The sequence below is a fragment of the Scyliorhinus torazame genome, chromosome 10 (genome assembly GCF_047496885.1).
Source record: "Scyliorhinus torazame isolate Kashiwa2021f chromosome 10, sScyTor2.1, whole genome shotgun sequence".
In the NCBI taxonomy this organism is placed as follows: domain Eukaryota; kingdom Metazoa; phylum Chordata; class Chondrichthyes; order Carcharhiniformes; family Scyliorhinidae; genus Scyliorhinus; species Scyliorhinus torazame.
The window spans coordinates 224053830-224076122 of record NC_092716.1 but is presented as its reverse complement, the minus strand read 5'-3'; the positions used below and the strand labels follow the sequence as shown (position 1 = coordinate 224076122).

General features: G+C 43.0%; 1 protein-coding gene across 11 annotated transcripts in view; it reads left to right on the top strand.

Moving 5' to 3' along the window:
* stk33 (serine/threonine kinase 33) overlaps positions 1–22293 on the top strand; it is a 244685-nt gene that overhangs the window by 39101 nt on the left and 183291 nt on the right. For 7 of the 11 annotated variants that reach the window (XM_072466451.1, XM_072466452.1, XM_072466456.1 and 4 more), the window contains one exon: positions 9684–9818. The exons of 3 other annotated variants lie outside the window; for them this stretch is intronic. The gene's annotated coding sequence lies outside the window, so the exon portion shown is untranslated. Of the gene's footprint in view, positions 1–9683; positions 9878–22293 lie in introns of all 11 variants that reach the window. One more of the 11 variants, XM_072466455.1, reaches the window with a different exon arrangement.

The window sequence follows — 22293 nt, the reverse complement described above, 5'->3', positions numbered from 1 at the left end:
ACAATACAGAAGGAGGATATTTGGCCCATCGAGTCCGTACTATCCATTGGAAAAACCACCCCACTTAAGCCCACACTTCCACCCTATTCCCGTAACCCCTCCTAATCTTTTTGGACACTAAGGGCAATTTATCATGCCCTAACCTACACATCTTTGCACATTCAACCTAACCTGCCCATCTTTGAACTATGGGAGGTAACCAAAGCACCTGGAGGAAACCTCGCAGACATGGGGAGAACGTGCAGACTCCGCACGGACAGTGACAGAAGCTGGAAATCGAACCTGGGACCCTGAAGCTGTGGGGCCACAGTGCTATCCACCTTAAGACACTACTTGTAATCTCATGTGCTTTAACTTTGCCTATTAATCTGCTCTGTGAGACCTTGTCAAAGGCCTTCTGAAAGTCTAAATAAACCACATCCACCGGTTCTCCCTGGTCAACCCTACTAGTTACATCTTCAAAGAATTCTAGTAGATTTGTCGAGTATGATTTTCCTTTTGTAAATCCATGCTGACTTTGTCTGATTGCACACTACTTTACAAATGCTGTGTCATGAAATCCTTGATAATGGATTCCAGCAACTTCGTTTGCTACCAATGTTAGATTCACTGGTCTATAGTTTCCTATTTTCTCTCTTTTTGAATAGCAGGGTTACATTCGCTACCCTCCAATCTGTAGGAACCATTCCAGAGTTCAAAGAATTTCGGAAAATGACTACCACTGGATCTACTCTTTCTCGGGCCACTTCCTTAAATCTTCTGGGATGAAGATTATCAGGCCCTGGCGATTTGTCCACCTTCAATCCCATTAATTTCCCCAAAACTATTTTTTTAGTAATAATTTCCTTCAGCTGCTCAGTAAAATTTGTGCTTCTCAGAACTTCTGATACATTATTCATGTCTTCCTTTGTGAAGACAGAAGCAAAGTACAAATTTAGTTCCTCAGCCATTTCTTTGTTCCCTATTATGAATTCCTCCGTTTCTGACAGTAAGAGGCCTACATTAGTTTTTATTAATGGTAGCGTAAAGGATGGAGACGGACAAACATTCCTATATTGTATTCAGGAAAATTTTCGACAGCAGTTTGTGTCCAGCCCAACAAGAAATGTTGGACTTGGTTCGTGGAAATGAGGTGGGACAAGTCGGTAAAGTGTCAGTAAGGGAACATTTAGGAGAAAGTGATCATTATATTGTAAGATTTAAGATGGTGGAAAACTAAAATAGGCAATCCTGAGTAAGAATAATTAACTGGGGAAGAGCCAGCTTCAATGGGACAAGAATAGAGCTGAGCTGGATAGACTGAAATGAAAGGTTGGCGGGAAGGATTGTGGCTGAACAATGGTCTACCTTCACAAAAGAAATGGTTCGGGCACAGGCAAGGTATATTCTTCCAAAAGGGCAAGGTAGGGTAAACAAATCTAGAGATCTCTGGATGAAAAAGGAGTTAGAAATTAGGACAAAGAAGTAAAAGTTTGCTTATGCCAGCTGTCAATTAGAAAATACAACTGAGAACCATGAGGAATACAGAAAGTTCAGCGGGATGGTGGAAAAGCATATTGGAGAATGAAGACAGATTATGAGAAAAATCTGGCAGGCAATATAAAGGGGAATTCCCAAGTCTTCTATCGACATATGAGTACAAAAAGGGTGGTAAAGGAGGAGTTGGGGCAATTAGGGACCTAAAAGGGAATTTAAACATGGAGAGAGGGAGCATGGCTGAGGTATTAAATGAATAATTTGCATCTGTTTCTACCAAGGAGGTAGATGCTACCCAGGCCATGTTGACAGAGGAGGAAACTCTGTAACTAGCAGATTATTGTCACTAGAAGGTTTCAAAATTATTAAGGAGGAATTGTTGGATTACCTGCTGGTACTTAAAGTTGACAATGGTTCAGGACCGGATGAAATGTATCCAAGGATATTGAAGGAAGTGAGAGTGGAAATTGCAGGAGTACTGGCTATAATCTCACTTTTCTCTCGAGTCAGAAGAGGTGCCAGAGGACTGGAGAATTGTAAAAATTATGCCCTTGTTCAAAAAAGGTGGTAAAATAAGCCTTACAAACTAGTCAGTTTAACTTCAGTGGGGTAGCTTCTAGAAACAATTATTCAGGATGGAATTAGTAGTCACATGGAACAATGTTAATGGATTCGGAAGAGCCAGATTTTTTGTAAAGGGGAAATTGTGTTTAACTAACTTGCTGGAGATTTTTGAAGAGGTAGCAGAGAGGGTTGGTGAGGGTGATGCTGTTGATGTGGTGCACATGGACGTTGAAAAGGCATTCGATACAGTGATGCACAACAGACTCTTGAGGAAAGTTATAGCTCATGGAATGAAAGGTATAATCACAACATGGATACAGAATTGGCTGAATTATAGGAAGCAGTGAGTAATGATCAATGGATGTTTTTCAAGCTGGAGGGAGGTTTGTAAGGGCGTTCCCAGGAGTCGTTATTGGGAACCTTGCTTTTCCTGATAATATTAATGATCTAGATCTTTGTGTGCAGGGGATAATTTAAAAGTTTTCAGCTGATATGAAATGTGGAAGCATTGTATACTGAGGCGAATGGTGTTGAACTTCAAAAAGACATGGACAAATTGGTGGAGTTGGCAGATAGGTGGCAGGAGACGTGTGATGTGATGCATTTTGGTAGGAACAACATATAGAGTTAATGGAAAATAAGGGGTACAAATCTTAAGGGGGTGCAGGAGCAGAGGGACCTGGGTGTATATGTGCAGATCAATGAAGGTGGCAGGACAGGTGGGGAGGGCAGCTAATAAAGCATATAGTATTTTGGACTTCATTAATAGGGGTATAGAGTACAAGAGAAAGGGGGTTATGCTGAACCTAAACAAGACACTAGTTAAACCACAGCTGGAATACTGTATGCAATTCTGGGCACCACACCCCAGGAAGGAGATGAACACATTGGAGAGAACGCAGAAGAGGTTTACAAGAACGGTTCCTGGGTAGAGGAACATCTGATAAAGCATAGATTGGAGATGTTGGGATTGTGGAGAAAAGGCTAAAAGGAGATTTGACCCCTCTTCCATCACTGCGTCACTTCTTAGTCCAGTAATTTACTCTCAGTGAAGAATATAATCATAATCTATTTCCAGGGGCTATCATTGGGCAGCGCGGTAGCATTGTGGTAGCACAATTGCTTCACAGTTCCAGGGTCCCAGGTTCGATTCCGGCTTGGGTCATTGTCTGTGCGGAGTCTGCACATCCTCCCCGTGTGTGCGCGGGTTTCCTTCGGGTGCTCCGGTTTCCTCCCACAGTCCAAAGATGTGCAGGTTAGGTGGATTGGCCATGATAAATTGCCCTTAGTGTCCAAAATTGCCCTTAGTGTTGGATGGGGTTACTGGGTTATGGGGATAGGGTGGAGGTGTTGACCTTTGGTGGGGTGCTCTTTCCAAGAGCCGGTGCAGACTTGATGGCCGAATGGCCTCCTTCTGCACTGTAAATTCTATGATAATGTATGATTCTACTGTGTGATTGTTTGTTTGGTGATGAAAATGTCAATGCAAAGTGACTAAAACTCCTTTTTCTCCTTCCAAATCATGGGAAGTCCTGCCAAGTATCTCATTGTCAGTCAACACCTTCTAAATAGTACCATACCAAGCTGTGAACTTTCTATATGTACACTTAGCACAATGGCAATAGTCTTAAGTCAGTGGATTCAATTCCCCTGTCGGTTTAGTCTAGACTGCAACTTCTGTTTACTGCTAATGGAGTGCTTCATTGTCAAAGGTACAGTATTAAAGGTGAGATGTTACACTGGTGTCCCTTCTGCTTGTTCAATTGAATATAAAAGATCCCCGAGCACTATTTGAAGAAGTTCGGCAACATTTATTCTTCCCCAAAAAAGAGGTTATCTCATTGTGTGTGGAACCTTACTATACACAGTTGGCCTACATAACAATAATGACAAGACTTAAAAATTAATTAATTGGCAGTTTGACCTGGAGGTATGAAAAGCACTACCTAAATGTGAGTTATTTCTTTAAAATCAAGCTCTCCTACCACTGCATATTGTACCAGTTTAATGTTTTAAGTTCTCAACAACATTTAAACCATCTTGCATATACTTGCTGCTTTCCACCTATTATATGTATGTATATTTTAAGAATTATTCTGCATCTTAACCATGTTTAATCAGATTTTCCTCAAATCTCATAAACTTCCAAAAGCATAAGGGCACTCAACTTTGTAAATGGGGTAGGTCTTGGTCTTGTATCTGGGATATGAGTTCTGGAGTTACCCGGGATCAATGTGAGTACAGTTGTAGAAATAACTTGTAATTTCTTCTCCTTTTTGTTCTTGGAATGTGGGCATCGCTGGTCAGGGCAGCATTTATTGGTCTTTAGAAGGTGGTAGTGAGGCACAGTCTTGAACTGCTGTAATTTGTTAGATAGGGAATTACAGTATTTTGATTGAGTGATGCTGAAAGAATAGTTTCAAATGAGAGAACATTTCAAGTACTGGTGTTTCCATATCCTTTTTGTGTGGTAGAAGTTGTGGGTTTACAAGATACTGTCTTTTTTTCAATTATTCTTTCAAAGGGCCTTGGCATTTTTTGTCTGGGCTGGCATCTTTTATTGCCAATCCCTAATTTTCCTTGAGAAGGTGTGGTGAGCCGCTGCCTTGAACCGCTGTAGTCAATGTGGTGTAGTTATACCCCAAATGCTGTTAGGGAGGGAGTTCCAGGATTTTGACGCCGCAACAGTGAAGGAATATATTTCCAAGTGATATGGGCCAGGGTTTCGAAAACTCAGAGATATATCATGGAGTTCACCTGACCTACAACTGTTTATCGATTTTGGTTACGATGAGCACAAGGACCTGCCTTTCAAGTGTTATTCAACAGAGGTCTTAAGCACTTTTAATCAAAAACAAGCTTTATTCTATGAATTTAGTTAACAATTTTATAAACACACACAGTAAGCATTTTTATCAACTACAACCATAAATACCCCACACAGCTACAGTAATCTATGTATAACACTGAATAAATTCCCCCCTTTAACTGTTCCAATTTAATAACAAGATCCCATAAATCAGTACCCCCTTTTCAAAGGTGTGGCCCAGCACACAGCACTCAAGACCTGGTATAGATACTCTGGTTTCCTTTCCAAAACAGCAGGTTGAATTCCTTTCAGAAAGCAATTATTTATTTTCAAGTTATCAAGCAGTCTGGAAACAGCTTTTCAAATTAAGATAGAGAGACAGGCCAAGATACTTCTCTTTCTGAGTACAGTAGCCAAATGTGAAAACAAAAACAAAAAAACTCAGAGCCACAAACAAGCCCCAAACAAAAGCGAAAGTAAAACCAACTCTCAGAACCACAACCCAGCTCCACCCACACAATGACATCACTGAAGCCATGTGATAAGACAAAAACATTTTTTTTTTTTTTACATTTAGAGTACCCAATTGTTTTTTTTCCAATTAAGGGGCAATTTAGCATAGCCAATCCACTTAACCTGCACATCTTTTGGGTTGTGGGGGTGAAACCCACATTGACACGGGGAGAATGTGCAATCTCCACACGGACAGTGACCCAGGACCGAGATTTGAATCTTTAAGACTTCCATGAATTCACATCATTCCAATCCTCTTGGGATTTTAAATGGTCTTTTATGAACTGTCCACTTGTCTGGATTTTTGTTGTATAACTGAACTGAACTGCCAGGACTTCTGCTGCTGTCTCCTCTGTCTCAGCACTGGCAAGTACTTGTGATTCAGTGTCAGGGTCATTGACCCTTCCAGATCACCTTGTGGTCTGTATTTTCTGCTGAAAATCTTTGATTGGCAATTCTGCAGGCATTTTGTTGCCACTGTATTGTCCATTACTGAGGCGGATTTACTTGAATCATTTCTTTGTTCATCTGGATCACAGATAGGCAAGGAAGTTTTATTCACAGGAACAACTTTGGAACTGCGATACCCCATCCCAGAGAGTGGAATAACGAGACTACCCGCTTTATCATTGTTGAACATAAAGTCTACATTTTTAACTGGTAATTTCAGAACAATTTCAACCACACAAAGCTCCTCCATAAGAATGCAGTTTAAATTTACTTTATACAACAGGAAAGACACAGACTTTATCAATATCCTTTATTAGTACATTCTGTCTGAAGGAAGGTCCAAATCCTTCGCTAACAAGTTCTTAGCTGAGCCAGTATCTCTCAGGATAACAATTTTTCTGCGCTCTTTCTTGAATAAAAATGGAATGACTTTCCATTCAAGTATCAACCCCTTATAATCCTTTGCGTCTGTATATATATTCCCAAGATAAAAACATTAGATGCAATTGGTTTCTTACAATCTTCAATTTCTGGTGCAGCTTTCCCTGTGGAAATTCCTGACACTTGAACCAATGCCACTGATTTAACACCCATTTCTTTTCCTCAAGACATTTTCTGAAGACGCCTTAAGCGTTCCTGCTACTGCCACTGGTTTATCGTTCAGCTTCCAAAAATTGGCTTTAAGATGTCCTACCTTATGGCAAGAAAAGCATCCTGGGTTTCGTTACATAATTTTTATCTCTACATTATCATTTTTATTGATTGGACCAGCTTTTGCCTTCTCCCTAAAGCTAGACTCTTGCTACAGATTCCCTGTGAATTTAAAAATGGCTCCACTACCATCTAGCTGCCTAGGTGATGTATCATACTGATCTACCAGAACCTCGCACCTTCCATATCTTACATTCATCCAGGCGTGACCTAATAATTATTGGGATGCTGTTTGAAAATTCTTCCAGTATTATTAGCTCTCTCATATTTTCAGCAGTTTGTTCTAATTCCATTAATCAAAACCACCAGCCCCGCAACATTTCTTTCTCCTTAGAATATTCTACAAATGTTTCATTTGGGGCATGATTTAGCAGCCGCAATGTACCTGGTAAGGATCCATGTGGCAGTTACATCACGGAGAGGCCCAAATTGGGAACTGCGCGGGTGCGGTGCGGTTTGCAATCTAACCTGCCTAGATGAGGCGTGAAGCTAATTGAGGTCAATTAAGAGCTATCTCCATCTCATTCTCGAGATGGAAGGCCTCTCGCGAACCTATACAAACGTGGATCAGGCGACATGGCACCTAGGGGGTCTCCCAGGCCATTGGGAGTCCCTGGGTAGTAAGGGACAGGGCAGGGTGGAACCCTGGTTCTCCTGGCAATCGGGCACCTTAGCACTGCCAGGCTGGCAGGGGAACTACCAGGCTGGCAAAAGCATTGCCAGTGTGCCAGTGACAAGGTGCCCAGGTGCCAGGGTGGCACTGCCAAGGGTAAGGGCCTGAGGCGGGCCATGCCCATGAAAGAAGGGATGAGGGTGGTGTGAAGGATGGGGGGTTGGAGAAGGTCTGGTATGAAAGGGCCTCTGGAAGGTTGGGGGTGTGAAGGGTGGGGGCTCTGGCAGGGGGAGACCCAAAAGGAGGCATGGAAAGGACCCCATAGCAGGGTGTCCTCATTTTGGGGGGTCTGGGGTGGTGCCTATGTGTGTGGGAGCGACATTGCCCACGGGTTGGGTGTGTGGGGGACCCTCAAGCTCACTTAGAGATCGGGCCACGCTTTCAAAATGGTGACCCGATCTCTGAGGAGCCGGTCTGGCCAGTGAGCCCAGTGATGAGAATTTTTTCGAAGTATCGACTAGCCCGGAGAAAACCCCCCCAGGGCCCGAAAAAGTGTGGTTAGATAGCGGTGGGGAACTCACTGACAGAGTCGGGGAGAAACCCCAGCCAAACTGCCTGAAATTACACTTAGAAACTTTTCCGTTAGATCGTGCCTTGGTCTTTTCTTTAAAGTCTGAAATTTTAACTTATCTGCTGCAGGCACAAACACATAAGCATTAAGTACAGCAGTTTTAATAACCTCATAATCTGAGAATTGTCCTGCCAAAAGGCCGAGTTACACATCTATAACCTCAACCAAAACACTTTTCAAAAATAAGAGATCCTGTGCCCTTTGCCACTTTAGTTGGTAGCCACCTTTTCAAACCATATAAAATATCTCAACTCAGCCTTCAGTGAATTTGGGGACTATGTGAAGTCTTTTTTTTATATCAAAGATCGTAGTGGGACTCGATTCCTCATCTGAACGACTAGATTCTTTCACTGTGTGACCTAACTTTTCCCTCACCAGGTCATGCTATTTCTCTCTCTGAAGGCCTCTATCTCTTTACTGTCTAGCTAACTCCTCGCTCTCTAGTTCAAGTTCAAACTTTCACATTTTTCTGTCTTTTTGCAGTTCAAGCTTTATTATTTATTTATTTTTCCTGTTCAAACTTTTTCATTTCTCTTTCTCTTTCTCTCTCAAGCAACTTCATTTGCAACTGAATTTTAGCTAACTCAAGCTGTGTTGTACCCGTGCCAGGCCTTTCTTCTTCTAATTCCAAATCTGCCTTCTTAAAAGCTGTCTTATTACCACAATTATTGCTGCTTTCTTAGCCCTTGCTTTTCATTCTAATTCGAACTCTTCTGCTTGTGTAATTAACCTAACCTTGTTAATAGTTGCAATTACTAAGGGATAAAATTCCCTTTTCAGAAAAGTCATGGTGATTGGTAAAGCAATTCTGTTTTTCAGTCCATATAGTAAACTTCACTGTGCACATCATAGAATCGTAGAATTTACAATGCAGAAGGAGGCCATTCGGCCCATTGAGTCTGCACTGGCCCTCGGAAAGAGCACCCCACTTAAGCCCATGTCTCCACACTATCCCCGTAACCCAGTAACCCCACTAACCTTTTTGGACACTAAGGGCAATTTATCATGGCCAATCCACCTAACCTGCACATCTTTGGACTTATGATCCTGGGCCAGAGCCCTAAATGTTTGGTATGATCTGGTTAAGGACCATTAACGCTTTGCTTAAAGTAGACAAAGTTTGATTTTCAAGACACTTGCTAAAAGAATAAAGCCACAAGATTCTGAGAGATTTGAACAAACTTACAAAATGCAAGGTCGAAACAATAAAACAATTTTTAATATTTGTCTTGTATTGTATAACATCTAGAGTTAATATGAGGTACATGTGAGTTAACTTGCAAACTATGGTTGAACAAACCATACTGAACCATACATAGATGCGACCAAGACAGATATGACAAATTTCTCAAAAACCTACCAAGATGCCAGTGAATAGTGAGTCAACCAATCTCAATGAAACTCTGTCTCTGTCATGAGGAATTACCATCAAAGGTTTCGCATTGAAATTCTCTCCAAATGTTGCTCCAACTTGGTTGGCCTCAGCTATGGCACAACTTCCAGGATTTCAATCTCATCTTCCAAGACTCTCTTCTGGATTCTCGTGTCTGCCATCGAACACCGACTCACTCGCACAACTTCAGCTCTTTGACTCAATCGGCCACAACCTTCTGCTGCCTTCCTTGTTTGCCAAGGCTTCTCCTGAGCTCTCGTCGATTACCAGGTCTCCTTCTGAACCCTCTTTGAGTCTGCCAATTGCAGTTCTCTTTCAGCATGGAATCTCTTTCTTTGGCCCTCTTTCTTAACATTTTGACCTCTCTCCCAATGGAACTTCCTCTGCCTCCTCTCCCTTTGGGACATCTCCCTGTCACCTCGTCCTTATCCCCTGTCTGGGACTCCTCTCAGCTAAGGTGCTCTGCTGCTGGTCCTGTGACCCACGTTTTAGTGCAGTTTCTTTTTTTTCTCTTTTTCTGCAGATGCACTGCTTCCAGGATAACCAAGCTCTTTAACTGCCGGATTGCGCATGCATCGCCTGCCTACTCCCAGCGTACGCATGCACCAAACTCGAGGGTTGCTGCAACTTGGAGTTCCCTGCCTCTGCTCTCGACAAGGTAAATCTGGATTTCTGAACAGTGCACACTGCAGCCATGGTGCCTTGGTGGTGAAGAAGGTAAATGTTAAATGTGGTGGATGGCATGCCTATCAAGTGGACTGGTTTTTCTTGGACTTGTGACCCTCAAGTGTCATTGGAACTAAACTGATTCAGGCTCCTAACTTGTGCTTTGTGGATGGTGGACGTGCTTTGTGAATCAAGTGGTGATTTCCAACTTTGTGACCTGCTTTTGTAGCCACATTATCTGGCTGGTCTGTTAATTTTCTGGTTAATGGTCGCTACCAGGGTGTTGCTGATGGAGGACTCAGTGATGGTCATGCCATTGTGTTAAGGGGAGATGGTTAGATTCTCCCTTTCTGGAGATGATCATTACCTGATACTTTTGTGGCACTTACAACTTATCAGGCCAAACCTGAATGTTGTCCTGGTGTTGCTGCTTGTGGGCACAGATAAGCTCACATTTGCCCACATTGTAAAATATCTGCCATATTTTGGCCCACTGACGTAACCTAGCTGTACCCCTTTGCAGACTTGTGTTCGCACAACTTGCTTCCCAAACTATCTTTTATCATCAACCAATTTGGCTACAATAAACCCTGTCCCTTCACCCAAGTTATTAAAATAGATTGTTAATGGTTTATACCCTCGCATTGATCTCTGTGACACCCACTAGTTATATTTTGCCAACCTGAAAATTATCAATTTATCCTGGCTATTAATTTCCTTTTGGTTGGCTGATCCTCTATCCATGCTAATGAATTGCCTCCAACAACACAAGCTCTTGTATAGTAACCTTTTATGTGGCACCTTTTGAAAATCTAAATACACTGCATCTACTTGTTCCTCTTTATTTCTGCTGCTTGTTACTGCTACGATCCCAGTTAATGTTATAACCAGATGGGAAGATCCCAGAATGGAACTCTGGCTCAAAAAGACCGTAACATTTTTTTCCTTCATAAAATGTGGGGAAACAGAGTCACAGAACCACTAATTAGTTTTAACACCAAGAAAAAAACATTTATTAAACATGAAAAAATTGGATGATATAATATGCTATTCCTCACCCCTTATCTTAACAATTGCACAAAGGCTTTCGGATTAACATGGATTACAAAGTATATCTTAATCTACAATGGTGACTGTGAGCAAATACACTCTCCACCCTGAAACCCAAGTGAATGTGGATGTCTCCTCAGAACCTCCCCAGATGATTGTCACGTGAGAGTTTCCAAAATCTACTCCCAAAAACACGCTTTAAAATCTTCTCTCATAATTATGCTTTCCCTTAGCGGTTTGCATTCCAAAATCCAGTCTAGGTTTACTAATAACTCTTCTAACCCAAGCTTCTGCTCCACTTTTAACAGTGAGTTCAGTCCAGGATTTTACACCACCCTGTTTTAGGCTTCCTTTGTCTTAACTGCTTTTACACAATTTCTGTCATCGGCCACCGATTTCCTTAGTTATTTCAACTCCCATTCCACAGGCTGCAGTAAAATCTCACAAACCTGAAAATCGCTTCAGATATCTTTCTGATATCTCAGCTTTCTTATCAGCTCTGCAAGTTGTTACTGAACTGTTCTAGTCCCTTTAATCTTAGACATCTTGGAAACTTTTCTTAATTTCTCTAGTTTCCTTAACTAACTGCTCTTCACATCTCTGCAACTTGTTTTCTTAACCATTACCATGGTATGGCTTTTCTTTCAGCAAAGCCGAGAGAGATGTTCTCTCTAGCTTTCTAAACTAACTGTGAGAATTGCCTTCTTGCTCAATACCTACCTTCAACTGCTCATAAATTCAGTCAAAACTAAAATCTAACAGCTTCTCTACCATACAGGCCCCAGTTGCTAAGCAACATCCATATACCTCTGCTTGGCTATGTACTCTTCACGCCATAGCCATGTCCAAATCCAATAGAAACACAGTTGGAACTTAACCAACCCTCACACATACCTTTGTCCACCATAAATCTTACCTACAGGCATAGAACATTAAATTAAGCACACTTAAAACTATACTTATTTCTAATGTTTTCCAATATAAATATAGATCCCTTAAAACTATCTTTGTTTTCCTAACAGTTACATCCGCAAAGAATTCTAATAAATTGTCAAACAGTATTTCCCCTTCATAAAACTATATTGACTCTGCGTTTATAAATGTCCCATTGTACATTTTTACAGTGACTAATGTTAGACAGACTGGCTGGCAGTTTGCTGATCCCAATCTTGCTCCTTTCTTGAATAAGGGGCAGGATTCTCCGGCCCCGCGCCAGGTCGGAGAGTCACCGGAGGGCCGCGGGAATCGCACCGCGCCGCCCCGACGCCGGGACGCAATTCTCTGAAGAGCGGAGAATCGGCGCCATTGTGGCCGGCGTGGTCGGCACGACGCCGATCGGGGCCGCTCTACGCTACGCTACCCCCCCCCCCCCCGTGATTCTCCAGCCCGGATTTTTAAAACTGAGTCCCGCCGGCGCCATTCTAACCTGCTCTCAGCCGGCGGGAACTCGGCGTTGAAGGGTCGGGTGACGGCCTGTGGGGGAGGAGAGGGGGTCCGATCCCGGGGGGGGAGGGGCCTCCGATGTGGCCTAGCCCGCGATCGGGACCCACCAATCGGTGGGCCGGCCTCTCTGTCTCCCAGCCTCCTTTCTTCCACGCCGGCGCTTGTACTCCTTCGCCATGTTGGGTCGGGGCCGGTACGGACAAGGGAGACACCGCGCATGTGCGGAAATCGCACCGGTGACACGCACCGGACCCACTGCGCATGCGCCTATCCACCGGTGCCCATTCCACGGTCGGATCAGCAGCTGGAGCAGCGTGAACCGCTCCAGCACCCTGCTGGCCCCCTGTAGGGGCCAGAATTGCTGATCCTGGGGCCGTGTTGACGCCGTCGCGTTTCCGGCGGCATCAACACTTAGCCTCCGGATCAGAGAATCCCGCCCAAGATTTATGATTACATTTGCAATTTTGCAATCGGTTGGGACCATTCCTGAAGCTCAGGAAATTTGGAGGCTTTCGACTAACTATTTCTGCAGCCACACCTTTTAATACCCAAGGGGACAGGCCATCAAGACCAGGAGACTTGTCAACCTATAGGCCATTATTTTTCTTAATACTTTTGCTCTAGTGATAGCAATTGTTTCAAGTTCCACCCTTGATTTTCTGTTATTATTGGGAGTCTTTTAGTGTCTTCTGCCATGAAGACAGATATAAATTTCTCCCTCTATTATTTCTAATTCCTCCCTCTATTATTATTTTTAATGATCCTTTTGCTGGTTTTTGAAGTTTTCTCAATTTTACGACCTACCGTTAATTTTCACAGCATTGTACTTAACTTCCTTAGTTATCTACAGATGGCTAATCTTCTCAAATGGGCTTTCTTTCTCAATGGAATATATCTTTGAGAGTTATCAAATATCTCCTTAAATGTCTGCCTTGCTTATCTTATCATCTTACCGTTTAGTTTATTTTCCCAGTCTCCTTTACTGAACTCTTTCTTCATGCTTTTGTAATTGTTTGTACTTAAGTTTAAGACACTAGTTTCAGACCCAAGTTTCTCACCCTAACACTGAATGTGAAATTCTATCATATTATGATCATTCTTCCCGAGAAGATTCTTTGTATTAAATCATTTATTAATCTTGGAAGAAACACAGAAATTGGTGTAAATACACAGCAAGCCTGGCGGCTTATGCAGAGAAAGAAACAGAGTTCTGAAAATAGCTTCTTCATATATTGGTTACACAACTTATTGTTCTCAGAAATTATCCTGAATATATTCTCGGAATATGTCCTTCAGGCCATCTTTGCCAATTTGATTTGTCCAGTCTATTTGAAGTTTAAAATCACCCATGATTCTTGCAGTTCCTTTTAAGCCCTCGTTATTTCTTGAATTATATTCTGTCTATCAGAGTTACTATTGGGGCAGGCGCCTATAAACTACTCTCATCAATTATTTAGTTCCCTTGCGATACCTTACCCCACCCAAACTGCTTGTACATCTTGACCTTCCGAACCAAGATCATTTAGAATCATAGAATTTACAGTGCAGAAGGAGGCCATTCGACCCTTTGAGTGAACCGGCCCTTGGAAAGAGCACCCTACTTAAGCCCATGCCGCCACAATATCCCAGTAACCCCACCTAACCTTTTATACTAAGGGACAATTTAGCACGGCCAATCCACTTAACCTGCACACCTTTAGACTGTGGGAGGAAACCGGAGCACCCGGAGGAAACCCACACAGACACGGAGAGAATGTGCAGACTCCGCACAGTCGTTGACCCAAGCCTGGAATCGAACCTGGGACTCTGGAGCTGTGAAGCAACTGTGCTAATCCCAATGCCAGTGTGCCGCCCTTTTTCACTGCTATACTGATCTCATCCTTTATTTACGGAGCTACCTCATCAATTTTCTTTTCTTCCTATCCTTTTTTAATGTTAAACTTCATTGAATATTCAGTTACCAGCTTTGGTCACCTTGCAACCATGTTGTTGGGCCATCATATTCATTCATTTGTATTTGTGTCATCAATTCACCTTGCGTATAGGTATTCACAAATACTGCGTACATTCCAATAAATAGCTTTTAATTCTGCCTTTATATCATTTTCCCTACTCTTAGCCCATTTGCTGGTGCATTCATGTGCATGCTCTTTCCCTTCCTGTACACTCTGGTTATCACTACCTATATCACTACCTATATTCTGCACTATTATCCTTGCTCTTCAACTTTTGGAATTTTCCCTCACTTGAATCTTTGATAGCCCACTATTTGGTTTAAAGCTCCATCCCTAGTTATTTAATTTGCTAGGACACTGGTTCCAGTGCAGTTCAAGTGAAACACATCCCAAGAGAAAAGCTCCCTTTTTCCCCAGTACTGATGCCAGTACCACATGAATTGAAACCCATTTCTCCCACACATTCAACTCTCTGATCTTGTTTATCCTGTATCAATTTGCTCATTGCTCAGGAAGGTCATTGATAAAGCAACTAAAAGTAGCTGGGCCTTGGACAACACCTTGGGAAACCTTTGCAGCGATGTCCTGGGGATGAGGTGATTAACCTCCAAAGTCACAGCCATCGCCCTTCTTATTAGGTTTTTCTCCGGCCAGTGGAGAGTTTTTCAATGTTTTTCGTTGATTCAATTTTACAAGGACACCTTGATGTCACACTCGGTCTTGGTGTCAAGGGCAATCACTTTCACTCCTCTCACCTCTGGAATTAAGCTCTTCTGCCCATGTTTAAATCAACGTTGTAATGAGCTATGTAGCCAAGTGGTCCTGGCAGAACCTGACAGCGGTGAGCAAGCAATTGGTGAGTAAATGTTGCTTTATAGCACTGCTGAAAACAAACGTCCTCACTGCTGCTGCTGATCGAACGCCTACTGATAGGATTGGATTTGTCCTGATGTTTGTGGACCGGTATATATGTGCAGCTGTTCACCTTGATGCCAATTTTGTTGCCGTACTGAAATGCTTTGGCTGTGACTAGTCACAGCTAGTTCTAGAGCAAGTGTTCAACATTACAACTGGGATGTTGATGGGACCAAAGCATTTTCTATATCCAGTGTATTTAGCTGTTTCTTAATATCAAGTGGAGTAAATCAAATCGGCTGACGACTGGCATCGGACTTCATGGGATTTCAGGAGAAGGCTGATCTGCACCATCCAATTGGCACTTCTCGATCGAGACGTGAAGCCGCCAGCCTTGTCTTGCAGTGATGTGTTGGGCTTTGCCTTCACTGAGGTTGGGAGTGACCCTGAAACCACCTCTTCCTCACATCAGTTGTTTTTTGTCCTCCAGTATTGGATGTAGCAGTATGACAGCCTTTGATCTGATCCACTGGATATGGGACCGCTTATCTGTATCCAGAGTTATTAATTCTGTTTAGCATGCATGTATTCCTTTTTTTTTAGAAAATATTTTATTGAGGCTTTTATAATTTTAACATTTCAAACAACAGAGATCCAACACACGCAAAAAACTATAATAATAACTCACCAAACTCCCCCCAGCCCCAAACCCTAACTACCCATACATGATTCCCTGCCCTTATTCGTCACTTCCATACCTCAGCATGCATGTATTCCTGTGCTGTATCATGGAATGTTTACAGCACAGAAGGGAAGGTCATTTAGCCTGTTGTGTCTGTGCTGGCTCACCGAAGGAGTTCACCGAGTGCCACTCCCCCGCCTTCTCCACATAAACCTGCACATTCTTCCTTTCTAGGTAATGATCCAATTTCCTTTTGAAAGCTTCAATCAACCTTGCCTCTACCACACTCTCAGGCAGTGTCCCAGATCCTAACCACTTGCTACGTAAAAAAGATTTTCCTCATGTCGCCATTGCTTCTTTTCCAATTAACTTAAATCTATTTCCTCTTGTTCTCAATCATTCTATCAGTTGGAACAGTTTTTCCCTATCTAGTCAGGTGTGTTCTGAATACATCTATCAAATCTCCTCTGAACCCTCTCATCTAGGAAAGCTGTCCCAATTTCTCCAATCTATCTACGCAACTGAATTTCCTTAGCCCTGGGATCATTCTCATGAATCTTTCCTGCCCTCTCTGTAGCACCTTCCCATCTTTCCTAAAGTGAGGCGCACAGAACTATAGCTTCACAAAAGTTGCCACTTTATGTTTCTAAGTCTTTCTGGTGCTGCCCCATGCCTTTCTACCTTAATGAATCAAGATTTGTTTTAATTCTTGTATTTTCCATTACTAGATTTTGGTAATGGTAAATTGAGGATTATGCTGGGCCATGAGGTTCCAGATTGTGGTGTTGGGCTCCATGGCCCACAATGCTTTCATAGTTTCCCAGTTTAGAGTTGCTTCACTAAGATTTATTCTTAGTGCTAGATCTATTCTGAATTCATCCCATTTAGCATTGTGGTAGTGTCTCACAACATGGAAAGTATCCTCAGTGTGAAGAGTAAACATCATCTCACAAGATCTATGTAGTGGTCACATCTATCAAAAATGTCAAGGCCAGATGCACTTGCAAAAGATGGACTGGTGAGGATGTGGTCAACCAGGTTTTTCCTTCATAATGGCTCACTGTACCTGGAGCCTGACTACCATGTCCTTCAGGAACTGACCACTGCTACTGAGGTTTCCCAGTCAGTGGACATTTTTGTTTCCCTGTTACCCACGGTGCTTCCTCCAAGTGTTTGGTGTGGGGGATACCTCGTGCTGCCAAGGTCTGTTCTTCTGATGTGACATTACTATCCCAGGGATAGTAATGGAGAAATCTGGGACTCTGGTTGAAAGATATGATTCTGTGAATAGAGTGTGACTATATCAGGCAGCTGGTTGATTAGTCTGTGGAACAGCTCTCCCAATTTTGGCACAAGTTCCCAGATGTCAATGAGGAGAAAGGCCAACTGGATTTGGTGTGTCATTGTTGCCTCTAAATCCAATGCCTAGGTCGAAACATAGTGATCTGTATGGTTTTAAGGAGTCAAATAAAAGCCAGATCAGGTGAGGATGCACAATTTCCTTCTCAAAAAAGAAGCAGATTTTTTTTGTGACAATACAGTAGTTTCATGGTCGCCATTAATGATATTACCTTTTTATCCATATTTTATTGATTTAACTAAATTTAAATTCCCTGCTAACCGTGGTGAAATTTGTACTGTTGTTCATTAATCCAGGTCTGTAGATCACTTAATCCTGTCACATGACCAGTATGTTACCATACACAGGTCAAGCTCCCAGCTGTCCAACACAGTTGTCTTAGAGTTATAGAGCCATTACGCCACAAAAAGACGAACATTCACTTCATCAAATTCATGCCGCTCTCCGTATAGCAATCGAGACAGTACCATTCCCCACTCTATCCCTGTCGCCCTGCTAGTTTTTTTCTCTCAAGTGCCCATCTGTAGAAACAGGAACTCTAGGCGATCATCGGCAGATAACAGCAACAGTTTATTTAGAGGCAAAAACTATTCACAGAAAATATAAAGGAACATTACAATACCAGCCAGCGACTCCAACCCTTCTCCTAGACTGGATCTGTTCTGCAGGTTTTAAAAGCTCCTAGCCTCCTGGAATCAGGCACACATTGCCCTGATAGGCTGGGCGTCACGTGGCCTCCAAGGTTTGCTGAGGCCTCGGTCGAGGAGGTCACGTGACCCCCGATGTTTGCCGCAAAACCATCTTATTTCTTTTTGAAATTATTGGTTGTCTTAGCTTCCACCACCCTCGCAGGCAGCGTGTTCCAGGTCATTACCACTCGCTGTGTTTTAACTTTATCTAAACCTGTTATAATTTTGTACACCTCAAGCAAATCACCTCTCAAACTCCTTTGCTCCAAAGACAAAATTTTTCGAAAAGGTTATTAGAAGTGTGGAATAAATGCATCAACTAGTTTATAATGCTCAGCATAATATATTGAGAACCGTTTTCTTATGCCCAGTAGTTTTATGATGTGGCTTCAGGCAAAATATTCCTAACTGCAAAGGAATGTTACAAATGTTTAAACTTAAATAAAGTTTAGCTTTGAAGTAACAAAAGCATAAGAGGTTCTGTCGTCAGATTTCCTAAATGTGGTTGGGTATGATAAGATTAAATTATCATAATTACAATTTCATTATTTTGCTATGGTTGAGCTGATAATTTAGCTGTTTTTGTCTTACGTTTGACAGGAATATGTGTGCAACATAAATACGTAATAAAACCGTAAAGAATCATAGAATAGAATCACAACAGTGCAGAAGGAGGCCATTTGGCCCATCGACCCTCTGAAAGAGCACCCTACCTAGGCCCACCCTACGTCCCCCACCCTATTCCCACCCAACCAATTGAATGCGAAAGGGCAGTTTTAGCACGGCCAATCCACCTAACCTGCACATTTTTGGACTGTGGGAGGAAACCGGAGCACCCAAAGGAAACCCCTGCAGACACTGGGAGAATGTGCAAACTTCACACTGGCAGTCACCGGCCGGAATTGAACCTGGGTCCCTGGTGCTGTTAGGCTAACCACTGTGCTACCGTGCCACCTCGGTTAAAGAACATTTAATTATTAATAGAAAACCCTTGATAAATTGAACAATGCCACGATATGTGTTAGTTAGGGATTGTGGTCAACAGTTTCCTTGGCATTGCTGGTCACTTTTATTCTCTCTTACAGTGAGGTACGTACGTCATTGCGTGCAGCATGATTTTAGCCAGGGTAAGTAAGGAAGTTGCGCACTGAATGTATTCTCAATGCTGTCCAGTATTTCTTTGGGGTCTCATACCCACAATATGAATGTAAAAGCAACATACCGTGAATGCTGGCAATACTCATTCTGAAGAAGAGGCATATTCGACTCGAAGCATTTTGAAGATAGGAAAGCAGTTAATGGATTGATTTTCAGAGTGTTGCTTATTGTGTTCTCTTTATTTGGCTCTGAATATGGCGGTCAATATGATCGCCTTCCTTAATCCTAATTACATTTTGCTCTAGAGTCACCAGGTATCTTTCGATACCGCCACAAGGTTCAAACCGAATACTGATCAAAGACTCGATACACCAGTTAGTTAGTTCAAAGTCAAATGCTTATTTATTTACACACACAGTTAAATATACTCATGCACAAATACTACAGACTAAACTATCACTACTGCTAAAGCCTATACTTAGCTTCGGGCGCCCACTCAGTCAGAGGAACAATGGCCGTTGTTCGGTTCTGAGGCTTCTGGGGTTGAAGTGGTGAAGGGGAACACTTAAGGTCGTCTGTCTGGTAGCGTGCGTTGACCTTGGACTTACTTGTTCTGGTGCAGCTGTTGGGCAGGTCTCTCCTTGTTGAGAGCCGGTGCCAAGAGAACAATTCTCTCTTGGGAGATCCTTCTTACACCCAAAAGGGCTTCCCGCGCTTTTGGGCAGGCCTTGAACTTGGTCCCAAGTAATTGGGCCGTTTCTCGATCGTTCCTATCGATTTCCTCCAATAAAGGGGTGGGTGCCCTGATGGCTGGGCATGTCCTAGGTGGCTGTTGGCCTGCTTTGATCTGGTCTCCTCTGGCGCCGGGGTGTCCGCCTTCGTATCGGTTACCCATCTCTTTTGTTCCCGGAGATGGGCCATTATTATGCTAATGGGTTTGCAGTTTTGGTCTTGTCTGGGAGCTGCGGCTCCAATATGCAGACAAACTCTGAACCTGCTTGTTTTCTCAGTATTGTCCATTTTCCCTGCAATCTTTGCAAAGTGTCCATTTTGTAATCGGGAAGTGGCCATCCCAGATGGCTACAAGAGGAAAGAATTTAGATTGAATAGATTTCCTCCTGAGGAAACAGTGGTTAGTGAACAGGGGAAGAAGGCAAGGCACTGGCAAGGGATCATTCAGAAAGGATGAAGTGAAACTGAAATGAGGCCAAGGATTTTGGAGTGGATTTATAAAGTTCTCCAATTGAATCGCTGCTTCAACAAGGCAGTGTATGTATTTTTGGAATTATGTCTCCAGCACATCTAAGCCAATGACTTGAACCTGGATGAAAAAAATTGCCACGTATTTCTGAATTTCTTATTATCAATCAGCGTTTTAAGAAATTTTACCCACGGGAGTGGCCGCAACAAAGAGGCTCCCGCAGGCCCATAAAAGCCGGAGCACGGAGAGGATAAGACAAAAAAAAACATTTTTTTATTCAACATTTTTTTATTCAACATTTTTTTTTCTCTCTCTTGAAATATTAAAAAACTTGTTTAAGAAAAAACTTTTTAAAAGAAAAAAAATTCCTTTTCATTAAAAAAAATCGTTTTTAAAAGGAAAAAAATCCTTGGGGGTTTTTTCTTTGGAGGAAAAAAAAAGAATTTATTTTTCGCACCAAAACCCAGTAAAAAGAGAAAGGCACATAACAGAAATAGGCCTGCAAATAATAATAAATCGGGGGGACGGCGAGATTTGCAGATGTGAAGCAGCAGCGAAGGCGAAGGAAAAAGGCAGGAGCTGAGGCCTCGCAGGCTGACGACCCCACGAGGCGAGACTGAGGTTCAGGTGAACCAGGAAGCGGAAACGCTGGCGAGCCGAGTAGCAGAGCAGGAACAGGACACACCCCGCCCCCCCCCCCGCGCGCAGAGGGGGAGAAATGGAGAAGCGTGCCGAACACGGAAATAAATGCCACAAAGGAGGAGATAAAAACGGAGATAAACGCCATGAAGGAGGCACTCAGGACGGAGCTCCACGCAATGATGAAGGAGATGCTGGCGGAGAAAACAAACAAAATGCAGCGAACCATCGCTGGCCTGAAAAGGAAGATGGAGGCGCAGGAGAAAACGATTCAGGAGTTGGAGAGGGCCGCCTCGGACCAGAGCGACAGGATGGTAACTCAGGAAACCGAGGTGAAAAGGCTGGTAACGACCCAGGGGAGCCTAAGAGGGAAAGTGGAGGACCAGGAAAATGTGTCCAGATGGCAGAATGTTAAAATAGTGGGTCTGCCAGAGGGGATGGAGGGCAGAGACACCCAGCAAGCTATGTCACCCAAATGCTGGGCAAGCTAGTGGGAAGGGAGAAATTTCCAAACCCCCCAGAAATTGACAGGGCACACAGGTCGCTCCGACCCAGGCCCGAAGCCGGGGAGCAGCCCAGAGCGATTATCGTGAAGCTGCACGGTTCCAAGACCGGGAAAAAATCCTAAAGTGAGCCCAGCAGACGAAATCGAGCACGTGGGAAGGGAAGATCATAAGGGTATGCCAGGACATTGGGGCGGACCTGGCCAAAAGAAGGGCTGAATTCAACAGAGCCAAATCAGAACTCTACAAAAGTAATGTGAAATTTGGGATGTTCTTCCTGGCCAAACTCTGGGTAACATTTGAGGAGAGTGAGCTGTTTTTTAACACCCCAGCAGCAACTGAGGAGTTCGTTAGAGCGAACAAACTGGGGGAGGGACAGCCACAACGGCCATCATGAAAGCGACGGGGATGGAAAAGAAAGGAAGAATAGGAACAAAGAGCAGCGGGCAGACCGCAAACAGAGACAAAAAGATCACAAACTGTACACACGTGTTTGGTGCACTGCGCGGGAATGTGCTGACTCATTCCCGGGCTCGTTCCATCTCTCAATGCAATGGGGGGGAGCGAAGCAAGGTAAATGAGGGTGAGAAAGGCGGACAGGAGGGCGAGACAAGGGCTAGCAAAAGGAAGGTAAAACAGGACCGGAGTGTCATAATATACACACAAGTATATGAAGGTGCACAGACAGACAGTGAGTGACACAAACGATGACCATTGAACATACAGAACACAGCATCCACTTCGACCCATCTATATTCTTTCTAAATACTCATTTTTTTTAGGAGATCAAAAAACGAAAAAGTGGTTGATCTTTCATGTTACTTTGTTCCCCATGATGATGAATAGAATTAGGGAGTTAAATGCTGGGTTTGCCTGAGAGCTTTTAAAAAAGTGAGTTGTACTGTATTACAATAACTTAACTTTGTTAATGCTTATGTCTCCAATTTAGCGCATTAATAATACCATATTTTATGTAGCACACAGATTTATAA